Source organism: Metopolophium dirhodum, chromosome 2, assembly GCF_019925205.1.
Source record: "Metopolophium dirhodum isolate CAU chromosome 2, ASM1992520v1, whole genome shotgun sequence".
Classification (NCBI taxonomy): Eukaryota; Metazoa; Arthropoda; class Insecta; order Hemiptera; family Aphididae; genus Metopolophium; species Metopolophium dirhodum.
In genome coordinates this window covers 33,601,678-33,617,481 of record NC_083561.1, presented here as the reverse complement: position 1 = coordinate 33,617,481, position 15,804 = coordinate 33,601,678, and the positions used below count along the sequence as shown (strand labels likewise).

Here is a 15,804-nt window from a genome sequence, read left to right as displayed (position 1 = left end):
AGATACATACATAAATAAACGATTTTTTAAATGGGTTTGAGTAAACTATAATTTGAATAAATTATACTAGGGTATTAGAAAGGTGTCAGGAATATTCTATTCTCTGTGGAAGTATGTCATTCTTTCCAATCAACACTCGTCCTATCCGTTTTTCCCACTTGTCCCCAGAGCATACTAGTATACGTACTGTATCTTTTTGTTAAAATTGTAGTTCATTTTCTATAGATCGAACTAGGTTACTATGTATAATATAATTTATTTATTAGACCCTACGGAAACATTGAAAACAAAGGTTTACTTAGAATTTATGTATACAAACAATTTTGGAATACTTTTATTCATATAAAAAGCTCATTGAATAGCTATTGTATAATATAACATGTATTATTGTATTATGTATAGATGACATTTGAGAAGAAATTTTCAAATATTATTTTTTTTTTTTTTTAATGAATTTGAGTCTGGCATTATGTTCATTAGCTATTGTAGAGATTACGGTTAGGTAGGTTTGGTACGGTTGAAACAGTAGGTTAGCAACACGTGTATATGTGGCAAGGTTTTTGCCACTACGAACCCGGATGGTCACCCATCCGGTAACTAGTGGAAGCAGATTTTACTTACTCTAACTCACATTGCGTAATTTATTGCAGCCACCACGCCACGCCAAGCCACCCAATCTAATTTATAACAGTCCATATGCACAGTTAAAGGGGATTTAGGACATAATACTCACATATCACTTCAGAGCCCCTTAAAAATTGTTGACGTGAAAATATCCATATTATAGTTCGACAATTAAGAAACCCAAGTGGGTTAATACCTCCAAATTGTTTAGTATCTAGTGAATTAATTTTCATCTAGACCATTTGTATTTGAACTGTAGAAAACAGTGTAAAGTTATGCGTTTAAGAACATGGCATGACGTGTTGCTTAAATGCTCGCCACTCGTGCAAAAACAAATAACCGGAAAAGCTTAATACCAGTGCCGGACTGTAAACCATGAAGTGTGTCCATACTCCACTACTTGTAATTTTTATCTTAGTTAAGCTTGAATGATAAATATATTACAATTTAATATTTTAATTATTAGCTGTTGAATCCTAAAGTATCTTTCGAGATCATAAATGGTTTTATAAATAATCATATTATACGTATAATATATTATGTTCATAGTAATATAAATCTGAATAATGCACCTTTATCATGTACATTTAATGTTAGATACTTTTGTTCTTAATATGAATTTACTTGACTTTTTTTTATAAAACTTTTATTTTATTTTTAAGTAGCCCAAATATTTTGAACGTTTATTTCTATGGTCTTGGGGGTAGTAAAATCAGATCAGAAAATGATTGTATATTTAAGTATATAAAATTGTTCATCATTATAAATTAAAAAAAAAAAAAAATAACTGTATTGCTGTTAAATGTTGAGTTTTGATATTAATTGAATAATTTGTAGTAAAATTATATTTTTTGAATAAAACTAACATATTAAGATGTAATATGTGAAACTACATATTTGATTAAAAATTAAAATGAATAAAAATAAAATCAAAATACTCTTTTAGTAAAGCCAATCTATGTTAAGTCAGATAGGAAAAAAACACTTATTTTATGAGTTATGACGCATAAGGAAACCCATAAATATGCCGAATTCTACGGTTTCGCAGTGCGCAATTGATCTCTTTAAATTAATATTTGTTGTGCACATTTTAAATTTCAATCAATATTGGTAATTTTTAAGAAACCCACAAAACAATATATTTGTACTAAATAAAAAAAAAAAAAAACAGTTTTTCGGTTACTATAAATAAAATAAATTACACTCGTGGAACTTCCACTAATAGTTTAACGTATTATTGAAACAATCAACTAACTTACTTTACATACATTTATTTAACAATATTTTTCTAGGAAAAATGATTAGTTCCATACGTCTATATGAGCTATGTATTATGATCAATATAGATCGATGTGTGTTAGAAAATAATAGTTACATGATTATTATTAAAAATGTACGACAATCGTTCGGTATGACAATCAAAGGTCTACAATTATCATTTATAAGTCTATTTCATCGGAAATAATTGTCTGCATAAAATAATCATTGCTATACAGTAAACGAAGTGATTCAGTATACTCACCCCATTTGTCCTTCAACAATGCAGTTAAGTATAAAAATTCTGATTTTTGGAATTTTTAAATATATTTATGTATTTTCAAATATTTATTTTTTTTATACCATATACGAGTTATTACTTATTAGTTATTACTTACTGTGTGACAATACCAATAAAATTTTTTTCAAACAAGAATCACTTTTTTTTTATACTATAAATTGTTATCAGGATACTTGTTTGGACATTTTGATGTATCTAAATATTAATTCGTAGTTTTGAGGTATTTAACGTTATATTTTTAGGATAACAAGTTTATGATAATTGGATTGGAAGATACAGGAGCTATGATGATTTGAACATTTTAGTAATTAATATTAGACCATCAACATTTAATAATTTGTGAGAATAGTTTGAGTATAATAAATACTAGATCCAATTTTATATTTTTTTAAAGCCATTTTTAAGGACTATAACCCTTAGTATATACATTTTAACTCAAAAACCAGGCTCTTAATCAAATTTTGATTTAGAAACGTCAACATTTAAAAAAAATCTCGAACTAAATAATTTACACAAAACAAGGTTAGTTTTTTTTTTTTGTAACATTAAGTTGGTATCACCACAGGACACCCGAGTAGTACAAGTCTAAACAATTTTAAAATATGGTCTTAAATATATTTTAAAACTACAAAAATCAGAATTTTAATAAATAAATTATTAATTTGAAAAAATATAGTGAGCGAGCACGCTTGGTGACGCGCTTTGTATAATTATCACTATGCAATAATAAATCTTTACTGTCGGTTGATGTTCGACCTACCTACGAAACACTCATACCGTTGTTTTTCCCAGAAAATTAACTGTACTTCTACTTATAAAATATTATTAAGTACCAGGACAGTTCATAATAATCGTTATTTTGCACAATGTATTCTATAATAATAATTATACAGCGTTTAACGGACATAATAAATTGTATGCACAACTCTTTGATTATACGCTATTCGAATAAACTTGATAAGGAGCTCCGAGCTACACAACTCGATGAAATGAAATATTATTGTAGAAGATGTACCTACTACGATATTATGAAATAAAGAAGTAAATGAAAAATAACAATAGTTAATGGTATATTATTATCATTGAATTCAAAAAATGATACTGAGTGAAGCTCGTTAAAATTAAATAATAAGACACACAATAAAAAAAAAAACATCGTAAAATCAATAGCTTTTTAGTTTCTCTCAGAATCTTAAATACAAACGTTTCATTAAAAAAAAAATGTGTAAGTACTTGGAAATAAGCAACCAGTTGGAAACATTCTTGAAGAACATCATGTCATGACTGTATAACTGAAAAACAATTCTGGATGGCCAAAAACATAAATAAAATTACGATCTCAGTGATGTCACTGACTATATTATAGTATTAAACCTATAATAATTATAGGTACATACCTAATCAATTTTAAAAACTATATCAGTTAGGTAATTGATTTTCATGCTACAATATTACACATTTACACAGTTGTCCACATATATACAACGTACAGTTAACGAACAAGCATCTAAAGTACTTATCGTCTACTACCAAGCTTCCAACTATCTACCAAAAAAGTTTTTGGTTATTTTGTAATGAAATAAATCGTAAAACTAATAAGAACACTGCAGGTTTTAAGGCTATGTAATCAAATTTTTTTATGTCATAATTCTCAATAATATTTTCATAAATCGTAAATTTATTTTTATAGTACCTAATAACAATTTGTTTTGCACAATTTCGTCATAGGTTATATTTAAGTGTTTCAATATATTTTTAACGTTTATTGGATCATATCCAATATATTTTGAACACTTTGTTAAATGCGTTTGCTCAATCATACTTGTACATATTTTAAAATAGACAAATTTATTAATCAGTATGAATAAGCTTAAAGCCAAAAACTTCAAAATTATATGAAAAAAAAAAATCTAAATAAACACCATCAGTCAGTTTATTATAGTATTCATATAATCAGTGGCATCCGCAGGGGGGGCTAACGGGCTGATGCCCCCTCCCCATTAACGTATTATTATTACTTAAAAAAAATAAATATTTATCAAGTTTCAACTGTCAACTACAATACCAGTCTTACCAGAATGAATTCATTTTTGAAAAAAACACTGTATTTGCATTCCAATTTTCCTAAAATTATCTGTAATTTTTCGGAAAAAGTATGAACTACTTGTATGAAAGACCTTATATTCAATTTTCTAGTCTTAGCTTATACACATTTAATATTTTTTAAGTTTTGAACTACAAATTAACTGGGGTTTAGACGAAATTTGAACTTTAAATACTTATAAAAAATAACCATGATGCCTATTTTAGCTATAATAAAAACTTACGTATAACATTTTTAAGCTTTTGACCGGATAAATAATTTTTTATTGACATTTACAGAAAAAAAATAATTTTAATTAATCAAATACAATTCAAGTGAGGACGGTATAACCAAGCTGGTTACCAAACAATTTTAATAAATTTTCATTTTTTTCTGCAATTATTCTAAAAACCACTGAGCATTTTCAAATTTGACCTCTAAAAGTACAATTTGCTTCCAAAAACATTCATCGGGCATCGAAGTTTATGCATAAGAGCATTTTTTCTACCAGAAAAGTTGAGAAGTTGCAAACATTTTAAAATACCTCAAATAAACGTCTCCAATTATTAGACTGGACAAAATAAAAATAAAATTGTAACTAATTTTCAAGCCCCTCCCCCCTCCCCCCATTGAAAAATCCTGCGTACGCCACTGCATATAATGATTATTTAAAAAGTTTAAAACGATTTTTAATTAATATGAATAATTTATTGATCAGCTATGTTGTCGACGTTTTCGTCCACCAAAGTGTTTAATTATTTTCCGTGAAACGATTTAATGATCTTTAAATTATTAAAATTAAATAAACTAGATTGATTTATTATTCATTGAACACACCTTCAATGTTATTTGAGTTCAGATTAAAATGTTTCAGGTAACAATTTTCTAAAGAAGCAGAAATAATCCACGTTAAAAAAAGTAAATATTCACATTATTGAAAAAAAAATCTGACAGAAAACAAAAACTGGTGTTTGGAACTTTTTTTGCTTCGCTCACCTGGGTAAAGGCTTTAGATGTGGAAATTATTATTTATACATTCGAATGCATCGATTCAAAATATAACTTTAAGTGAAACTAATTTCCATTAGAAATGTTTAAGTACCTATATACAAGATCATTTGAAAATACATTGAATATACTGGAAAATATAATATAATTTATTTGGTGTTAAATGTGTGTATTTCTTTTAAATTAAAATTTCCTGTAAAAAATAAAAATAGAGAAAAAAATGACCCAATTTTAGTTTAAAAAAAAAAGTAACTAAAAATACATCATCCAGTAAAACTGTATTACTCCCTCTTTTTGATATTAATACAAAATACGATGTTTGTTAATTCAAATATATATAAACAAAATTATTGTTCTATTGGAGTTTCTAAGCTATAAAATGTCATCATACTATGAACTTTTTCCCAAATATATAAAGGTACATACTTTAAAATATCTAATTAAAATTATTATTCATCATAATATTTTACTTTGTATGTTAAAAGCTTAAATAAATACAATTTAAATTCATCTCTAACAATGGTAGCATCATTATATAGAGTAATGATCAAGGAAAGGTTTTAATTATTTTAAGAAAATATTAATTTTCTCGTAATTAATAATAAAAAAGCAATAGCTGACTGAAGTTTTCCACATAAACAATAACAATGATATTATTTCTTCTGTTTTCTTTCCGTATCTTTTTTTGGATTTTCCATTATCGTTATTATTATTACGTTTTAGCCCACCTACTTTAAATGTGAGCCCATAAATTGTTTAACAAATCTTGAAGACGGTTTGGTATTAAATACGACAAAAGAAAGTAATTTTTGTATAAAACAAAAAAAAATGAAATACTGTAATAGTAGTAATGCAAGTATAGTAATAGTGGAAGTAATAGGGAGTAGAAGATAAACATTTCAATTTACGCTTCGATATACAATATTATACTGTTCTTTACGGAGATTGTATCTAAATATTTTTACTTTTAATTTTTTTTTCATATAAATTGGAGTTTAATCATTAGATAGGATCTATAACAAATAAAGAGAAATTCGGTCAACTAATTGTTGGACTGAAATCCCAAAGGGCTAAATAATGGTGGGAAAATCTAGTTAAACAAAACTGAGCGATGAGATCTCATGGGGATGAAACCATAGCTTACTGTTAATTCTTTCCTGTTATTTGTTTATTTGTTGTAATATGATGTGATACTTAATGTAGAGGCGTATTGAGAAAATTCTCTTTGAATTGTTTCAAATTTATTTGTAATGTAAAAGTAGTAAAAAGCTGATCATAAATAATTTAACACCATCAAAAGAAATACAAGAATAAAACCTTGAAACACAATTAGATTTACATTCGTAATTTATATTTGCTGTCGATGTCATAATTTAAAACCAAAGTTTTAAGATCTACATCGTCATTCGTCATACTTGAAAATTGAAATCACTTTATATTTTTCGTTCTTTTTTATGAAAAACTTCAAATTATTGATATTTTAAATTATTTTTAGTCAAGTAAAAGATAAAAACTTAATAATAACCACAATACGCAATTGAAATATATTGAACAAAATATGTAGTAGGTACTTATAAAATAGCTTATAAGAGCATCATAAAACCAATATTATTATCACATTGATAAAATATGAACAGTATAGGTACATAATAATGTGGTTTTGGAACTATATATTTTGATTTTTAATATAATAAATATTATCTTATAGGTCATTCTTTAATTAACCAGAGTACCAGATTACTGGTAAGTAGTAACCACATGATACAACTAAATGTTAAAAGGTGGGTTATTAGCAGGGGCGTAGGTATAGATTATTAATGGGTGGTGGGGGGGTAGGGAGAGGAGGTTCGACTTAAATTATTAGTAATAGGCTAACGTGAAAAAACCAAATACAAATATAGGCGTATATTAATCATAGGAATACAAAAAAACCAAAATACAATGAATACGTAAACATGGATAGATCAAACAATGGATAGCAGTGAACATTTTAAATATAAATGACAAAACGAAAAACAATTTGAAATAAATAATTCTGATTGTATTTATATAATATAAATTATAAAAATGAATAAACTACCTGCTTTGGCTGGAAAATAATATTTAGTTACACGCAAACTGAGGTCTGAGACAGCCGCAATGCGCATCAGCTCCAGGATAAATGAACTGATGTGAATCGGCGATCACGTAATTTCAAACACAGTGATAAATTCTTATACTATTAACAAACTATTATTAGCAGTATTGCTGGTACGGCCGTATGCGTCGTGGGTAAAAATATTATATATATATATAGCTATTACAATATTGAATATAACATTAGATATCTATTTATAGACAATCATTATTTTTCGCAACAAACGCGTACTTGTAAAACTGTATTACAAAAATATTGATCTTCGCTCTTGGTTATAATTTAGCAATATATTAATTGTTTTCTTGTGTTTAACTTAAAAGTAATTGTTGTTGTTTGTATAGTATCTACATGCAATTTTTTCCTGATTGTTATGATTATATATTATCATTATATTATTGGGATTTTATAATGAGGGGGGGGGGTTGTACGCCCCTAGTTATTAGTTATTACCAATGACTACCTAATGATTAATGATGAATGCAATATTCTGTTCTAGATGGAATGAAGGGAAACCACGTATTATAGTATGATCCTACATAACATTAATGATCATAAAATACATTAGATATTTTTTATTTAAAAAATAAACGATTTATGAGTTATGTATAATGCATTATATATTATGTCTTTGTAAATCCTTGTTTTGGAGTTTAGATAGTATAAAATATTTATAAGATACATAGAATATAGACTATTTATATTTATTCTTAACCCTTCTTGTGTGTACAATAGAACTTTGTAAATCTTCTGCTTTTACGATTGTGCGTACCGTAAATTATTATGGTTCAACATATTCGAGAATACACAAAGTGTTTCAGTTAAACTAATTCAATAAACGATAGGCGCAGTTCTCTCAAATTTAATTTTCACTCCTTCCAGGAACAAAAGTTTTCTTATTATTAACTTTGTTTGAATTAAATTCATTATTATACTTTCAAATTACACTTTAACATTAAATGAGCAAATTCAATAAATTTAAAAATGTTTAATAGGTAGTGAGTATATAATAAATTATACCAACATTTTATAAGGAGCTTCAATTATTAAATAAGCTAAGCTAAAAATAAATATAAACTTTTGATTAAATTGTTGATATTATTGAAATAATTTAGGTACCTTTTCTGTGGAAATTGTTTGTTTATACGAAGTTACATAGAATTTTATTGTATGCAAATATTTTATAATATAATCATTATTAATATTATATAAATATTACATTTGGCCTTGAAATTAAGTAAATATCATCACTATGTAGGTAATACTATTTTTTTTTTTTTTTATCAACAATTAAATAAACGTGAACTTTTTTTTTTGATATCTTCATGGCTTGTGAGATGTTTTGAATATCTACAGTTAACCGTAATATTATGTCAATCATTTCATATTTATAACTAAGACGGCAAATATTGTCATTTTAAAATTAATAAAAGGTCCAACTTTGATCGAAATGTTTCAAAACCCATAACGTATATAAAATAACATTATAAACACTTATATTTTATCAAAACTAGGATTTTTTTTTTTTTTTTATTAGAAACAATTTAACCAAAATACAATCGTATTATCTTGTTTTGACGTAAATTTCACTATTTTTTTTGTAATAAGTATGCAATATAAATGAATATCTAATCATATTCTGAGTAGGTAGGTACTTATTCTATACTTATAAATATTGATATATATTTTCTAATTCTTCTTAATAATTGAGTATTACTTCATTAAAAAAAATTTTCGAAAATTACTGTTTAAGTTAAATACTCATTCAACCTATCATAGTTCTTGTCGATTATCGTTTAATACCTTTCTATTTTTCAATTAGTCCAGATGCTTGATTTATTTTGTATTAGACGTTAACTTACTGTATAGCTCTCTTTTAATTTTATGTACAATGTACATATGATGGTAATTATTCAATTTTTATAATATGACATCATTTATTCGAATATCCACCTAATATATTTTTTTTGTGTATCTAAATGTATTAAAATATAACTAAATTATATTTTTATTTTACTCCGATTTGAAAGGAATTGTGTATAATTTTAGAGAGGACAACATTTTTTAAAAATGTTGTACATTAATTATTTGATCACCTTTTTATTACAGTACTTACTTCGATATTCACGAAAAAAAATTCAACACTCAAAATTTGACTGAGTGTGCACTGTGCATATTTAATGGGTTATCCTGCGTATTAAGTATATTATAGTAAACATAACGTTTCATAATAATATTCAAGTGAGTAACTACATTTTTTTCGAAATCGATTCATGACTTAATATGGTTGAAAACAGTTATGTACGACTGAATAGTATTAAATTAAGTGGTTATTAAGCATTTATAATTTTATAATCAATGTTATTAGTTATTAATTAGAAATTTTTCGAAATATTAAGAAAATTGAAAAATGAAAGATTCAAAGATGATGAAATAATACGTATATTATCTTTAAAATATATTTAATGTGGTATCTTGACAATACACCAATTTTTATTATAGTCTGTAATCATAAATATGGTTTAAGACATGTTCAAAAATGTTTTTCATTTGACAGAGATGAATTAGATGATATTCATGAATTCATGATCATTATTTTGCGAGTAGTGACTTGTGTTGTACAGAATTTTTTTATGAGTTTTACATTCTGTAATAATTATTATGTTTAAAATCATCACATTTTCAATTAAAAACATAAAATATACAAATTAAGCAAAAACAATTCGATAAAATCAAAATAAAGTTCAACCCATTCTATTGAAAAAACAAAATGTTGTTTTACTACCATTATTATTCTACAAGTCATTATATAATACCGATGGTAACATATAGAAACATGTTTTGACAGCTAAAGTTATCATTTATTGTGGCCTCAATCGTACGCCGTACGTCAAGTTTTATTATAAGTACAAAAAAAAAAAATGATTTAGTCATTTGATGTGATCGTTTATATTTTATTAAACAAACATGAAAGTGATTACAGGCACGTTATGTATATTCGATGTCACAACTTTGAAAATTATAAATTGAAAACTGTTATTTATTCATCAACCACTAAATAATATAGTCTCAAATATTTTCAACTAAACAGTAGTTCGATAAAAACCGTTTGTTGAGATCAGCATGCTGAAAGTGCACTTTCAAATGGTCGCATTCCAACTTTTTGCATCTATTAGCTGTTCGCAAAACGTTTCAGCTGACGCTCGTCTCAAGCGGCGGTTAAGTGCATTTTTCGATTAACATTAAACACAAAAATAATTACGTCGGTACCCACCACATGAACAGTAATCTGAGGAGATGCGCAATGTAAACATGTCTGACATGTCTTCAATTAGAAACACTATAATATATTTTATCCGGTCAGCGCAGGTACTCTTTTGGGAAACATTTTGTACAAACATTAAACGTCGGACGTGCAGGAAAAGTGTAGGTATTGTGTACTGCGGACGAAATGGTATTATAAAGACGGAGGGAGGAAACTTTTCATCGGCCGGCTGTTTTACCGAACATATTATTGTGTTATCGATTCGTGATTAATGGCCGTCGGACGCGGTCCGACGATTGGCCGTGCGAATTGTTCTGCGAATTGATTAACGACACCGCCGTGGTGCCAAAATACGTTTTGGACGCTGACACGAGCCACCGCCGCCACTTCCTCCTCCACCACCTACATATTATATAGTTGCTGTCGCGCGATTAATAAACAGTATAATGTAGGTGGATGTCCCTTTGGCGTGGCTTTGACATTAACCTCCACGTCGCCGCCGGGAGGATTGTCTCGACAATGACCTGTACCGACACGAACGTGTCTCCTGAAAAACTGACAAATGCCTAAATCTGCCGGTTCGCCCGTGTATATAGACGGGGTGCACTTCGAACCTATACACAAATCGGCTCCGCCCCGCTTTAGAATTCCCACCAGGTTCGACATTCTACCCTTTTGGCTTCAACCCCGTGACACACAACCGCGAAGCGTACGTGTACTATCGTCCCCGAAGTCATCGGCGGTTGAGGCCAGACAACAACAAAAAATGTCTAGATAAAGGTAATTTCGTGAAAACGTGTAGGTACATGGGTATTAAAATTAGAGATAAATATTCAAATTTTTATTTTTATTTTTATCGATAATAATACCTTTTCACATATTGTAAAATGTTTTAATTTTTTTATTTATATAAAAACGAATATATTATTTTTGAACGGATAACCAAGCTTACGTGTTTGTCAATGCGGAACTTATGTATTTTTTTTATTTATTTAATTATATGTACCTACGTCGGTATATTTGCAGGAAAACTATTTCAAGTCATAACTTTTTAAATTATTGTAGCCGTTTATTTTCTAAATTTAGTATAATAATACACACGAGTAAAACCAATTGTCGTTCATTTTTAATAAATTAATTTACTAATGATAAATCTAAAAAAATATCATATTTTTCACAATTATCAACTACCTATAAAAAAAATAAATATAAACATGTATTATCAGAAAATGTCTAAGTACCTAATTACTAATACAATTTCATTTGCAAATATACAATATGATTAAATCTATAAAATGAAATGTAATAATAAATTAATCAAAATGATTGCTAACATCGATGGACAATTTAATTTAATTTATTTAGACGAGTTGATGAGACTAAGTAATTTATTATAAAGATACATTTTTTTTTATATCTAGATACAATACTGTTCAACTGTTGCCACCCGCCGAAAGTTTTATTTCATTACCTACCACAAAACGGTAATGTGGTCGATTGTGTCGGTCCGGATTTTATCCTCGTCGTACCACATGTTCGTATAAACCCAGCCGGGATAGTGGAATTTTTTAGATGAATATAGAAAACTTTTTGCCGGTCGTGTTGCCGTAGTTATTCTCACTTATAATATTATATATATATGTGTACAATACTGTACATTCTACATAAATTCAACGTCTATAGATATTAAGCCACCAAAAATATTCCCTCGTTATTGTGATATTATGTTTATTGCTGCACTAGATTTATATTGAAAATAATCATTAGAAAAATTCCTTTAAATTTGAACGTATAGTTTAAAGTATTGAAATCTCTGTTATTAGGTACGCATATCTATTAACTTTTTAAACTTCGAGTACGGAGTTCCTATGAAATATTTTTGCAGGACATGATGATATTATGTTGCACTTTCAGATTAATTAAAATACAACAACTAGGTAAGTACCTATCTATTTATTTCAATTCGCATATTCATTAATATTTAGGTACCTAAAAAATAAAAAAAACCATCGTGGACGAGCACACATATAATAGATATAGAAGCGTATACATAGTTATTAACGTAGTTGAAACTTTATTTTATACACTGTGATAAATGGTGACAATTTACATGGTCCAACTATAGTAGGTATATATACGTTTTTACACAGTGTATAATTTATTATATAGGTGAATTTAATTTACCCAAAAATGAGAGAAAATTCTAAGTATAGTATGCATACTGGTGAACATTTCCATATATATTATAGTCGAACTTAATTTACTTAAACTAGAAGGCGCGTGTATATACATAAAATGTAGATAAATTTCAACTTGAAAATATAATAAATTTCCATCCAATCTGGCTGAAAAGTATATTGACACACATTTTGTTTGCATCAAATTATATTTAAAATGTTTTATTTTATTTTTTACGTTTGTTGTAGAGCGTATACCTACTAATATAATATCGATTATGAAAACTTTAAATGCATTGTGAGTAATTTAAAATTATACAAGAAAATTGACGTAAAATATGTATAAACTTCCATCATTTAATTGCACGCAAGAGTGGTAAATATAAAAATAATTGCGAATTCATGCACTTCAATGGTTTATGGTTTTTTAGGTTAGGTACCTAAACCATAGTATTTAAAAATAAACAAATAATAATATATGTAATTATGTATAATATTATTACAAATTTCTCAATCATTTTTAAATTATACAAAACTAAATAATCAAAAGATCTTTGGTTATATTTTAACGACAATTATATTATATTTATGAATAATATGACAATATGGAGTATCGTTAATGATGTTATTGTATTATTCTATGTAATCAGATAATGATGTCAAAAAAAATATGTTAATTTTTATGTTTGTAAAAGCACAAAACCAATAAATTAATGTCTTGCAATATTGTATAACAGTTCTTGAATAATGTAGGTTTGTTTAGTTCAAAGATCTAAAGTATCACCGAACAACTCAATTTATAATTACATAATGCTTACCGTAATTTGATATAATAAAACTTCAACTTGAAATTAAATTATTCACGATACATTATGTTGTATCCTTATGAATAATGTAGTTTAACAGAGAAAAGAGTATTATCGCCCTTGTTTTTTTCTTTCGGTGAGAATTCCGACTTACAATGTGTCCTATACTCCTCGAGGGCGTGTTCAAGTCAGAAGTTGTGATCAAACTTTCCAAACCATCTGCAAATATGCTGGTGGTATTAAAATGTGTGTACCATGTACGTATATAAGTCAAAGTATGTTTTCTGAAACGTTTATGAATCGCTGCTATGGAATTAAACTAATCATTTACTCGTAACTTTTGCAGCGTCATTGCTGGTACGGTCAGTACCTACCTAACGCTGTATGATGGAAAACTCGGTGTTGATGAAATTAAAAAAAAAACCTTCATTAAAAATCCTGCCCTTTGCGATTTGGTCCTGTGTTTGGGGTGCATAAATTAATTCAGAGAACTATGCTGGCTGGAATAGGTACTAACCGCACTAGCACTGGCGGATAACGACGGTCAAGAATTAAAAACAAAAACTTTTTTTACGCTTGAGTCCAATAAAAATATTAAGTAGTCTACCTTTTTTTTTTTTTTTTTTTGTAACCCTCACCTGTTATTCAGGATTACAAGCAAGGTCTTTATATCTTCTCACGTGTAATTTAAACTTTTGTTTATAAAGTTATTTAAACGGTGCGACTAAATTATGCAGTGGCAGTTCGTCTGAAACATGTCTTATTTTATAAGTCATTACTGTTTTTACTATACCTATTGAAATAATTAGTTACTTTTTCTCAAATATTTATAATCAGATAACTATATAGTATCTTATTTAATTTACATAATGCTATGAATTTAAAATGAACACTAATTTAATAAATTATTGTATGGGTTTTTAAGCATTAACAGTAAAGGCTATAGATTAGATTGCACCAAAAATCTATAAGACGTATAATCTTCGTTCTTGACATATGTTATTTTTATTATCTGGTTTGAATATAAAATAAAAAAAATATGTACGTTCGTACATTTTGGTATTGGTTTTTTAAAATTACAAATTGATTTCACTAAAAGGAAATTCGGATCCTCTCATCATTGAATTGCACTGTACATTGTACAAAGATACGTTTTTAGATTGTTTTGTGACCAACTACAGTATCAGTGTATCACCAATTTTATATTATTTCCTCCGGGTTTCAAAACAGTATTGCATTGTATCTATAAAATGGAAAAAATAGACAAAGTTGTGGCCGTACAAAAGGTCTCGCTTAACTGTGTGAAATCTCTTTGAAAAGAACTATGAACGTCCACCACTACTGAATCGGAGACATCGTTATTTTGAAGTGTTTTCTACACCAGACGAACGGATATATGGCAGAGCGGATGTCAGTTCACATTAGCGGCGTATATGCTACAAACGTTCACTAACAAGATCACACTCTATATCGAAATATTTTCTGAACAAATTTACTTTCGTTCGCGAGAAACTTTATCTTTATCATAATAATTATTATTTATTGGTATTATTATTAGGTAGGCATGTCAATGTCAGTACTTGTAATAATGTGTCATACCTGAATTGTATGTGTTTTTTCATAGACGAGCCAGGACGTCAATGGTCGAACATATTACCCGGCGTTTTTCATTTTGTATATTTTGTGTGCATCGTATTCAAAATATGTTTATTTTTATTAGTAGTAATATTTTGTTATTAAAATACGATGTGATTAGAAAAGGAATAAAAATTATTTGTCACTTCGAAATAACTTGGCGCGAGAGACGAACTATACCGGCAGAACAACCCTTGTGCGTCCGACGAGGGTGCGTCGGGACGGTAATACACGTGACTACTGCGAGCAGCGCGTTCGTCTTATCCCTACTTACGGCATGCCACTGCAGCGCTATCCGGGCTTGCGCCCCCCCCCCCCCCACTGGTTTTACTGTTACAAAGCATAAGAATCAAACAGTAAACGTCTATACGTAAACAATAGTCTGAATCGAATATAAGAATTCTATATGAAATGTCATCAGTATTATTAGTACAGGAAGCGGTTTTAGATGCTCTAAAAATCAAGAAAAATGTCTTAAAAAACGCACTTGTAAAAAAATAGTTAAAAAATGCTT

The 15,804-nt window shown here is 27.9% G+C and overlaps 1 protein-coding gene across 2 annotated transcripts in view; it reads right to left on the bottom strand.

The window, feature by feature from the left end:
- The window catches only part of LOC132939003 (uncharacterized), a 41,122-nt gene extending 25,605 nt beyond the window's left edge, over positions 1-15,517 (bottom strand). The window contains exon 1 of one of the 2 annotated variants that reach the window (XM_061005992.1): positions 15,255-15,517. The gene's annotated coding sequence lies outside the window, so the exon portion shown is untranslated. Of the gene's footprint in view, positions 1-7,353; positions 7,454-15,254 lie in introns of those variants that run through there. The other variant, XM_061005993.1, reaches the window with a different exon arrangement.
- Positions 15,518-15,804: the final 287 nt, after the last annotated feature.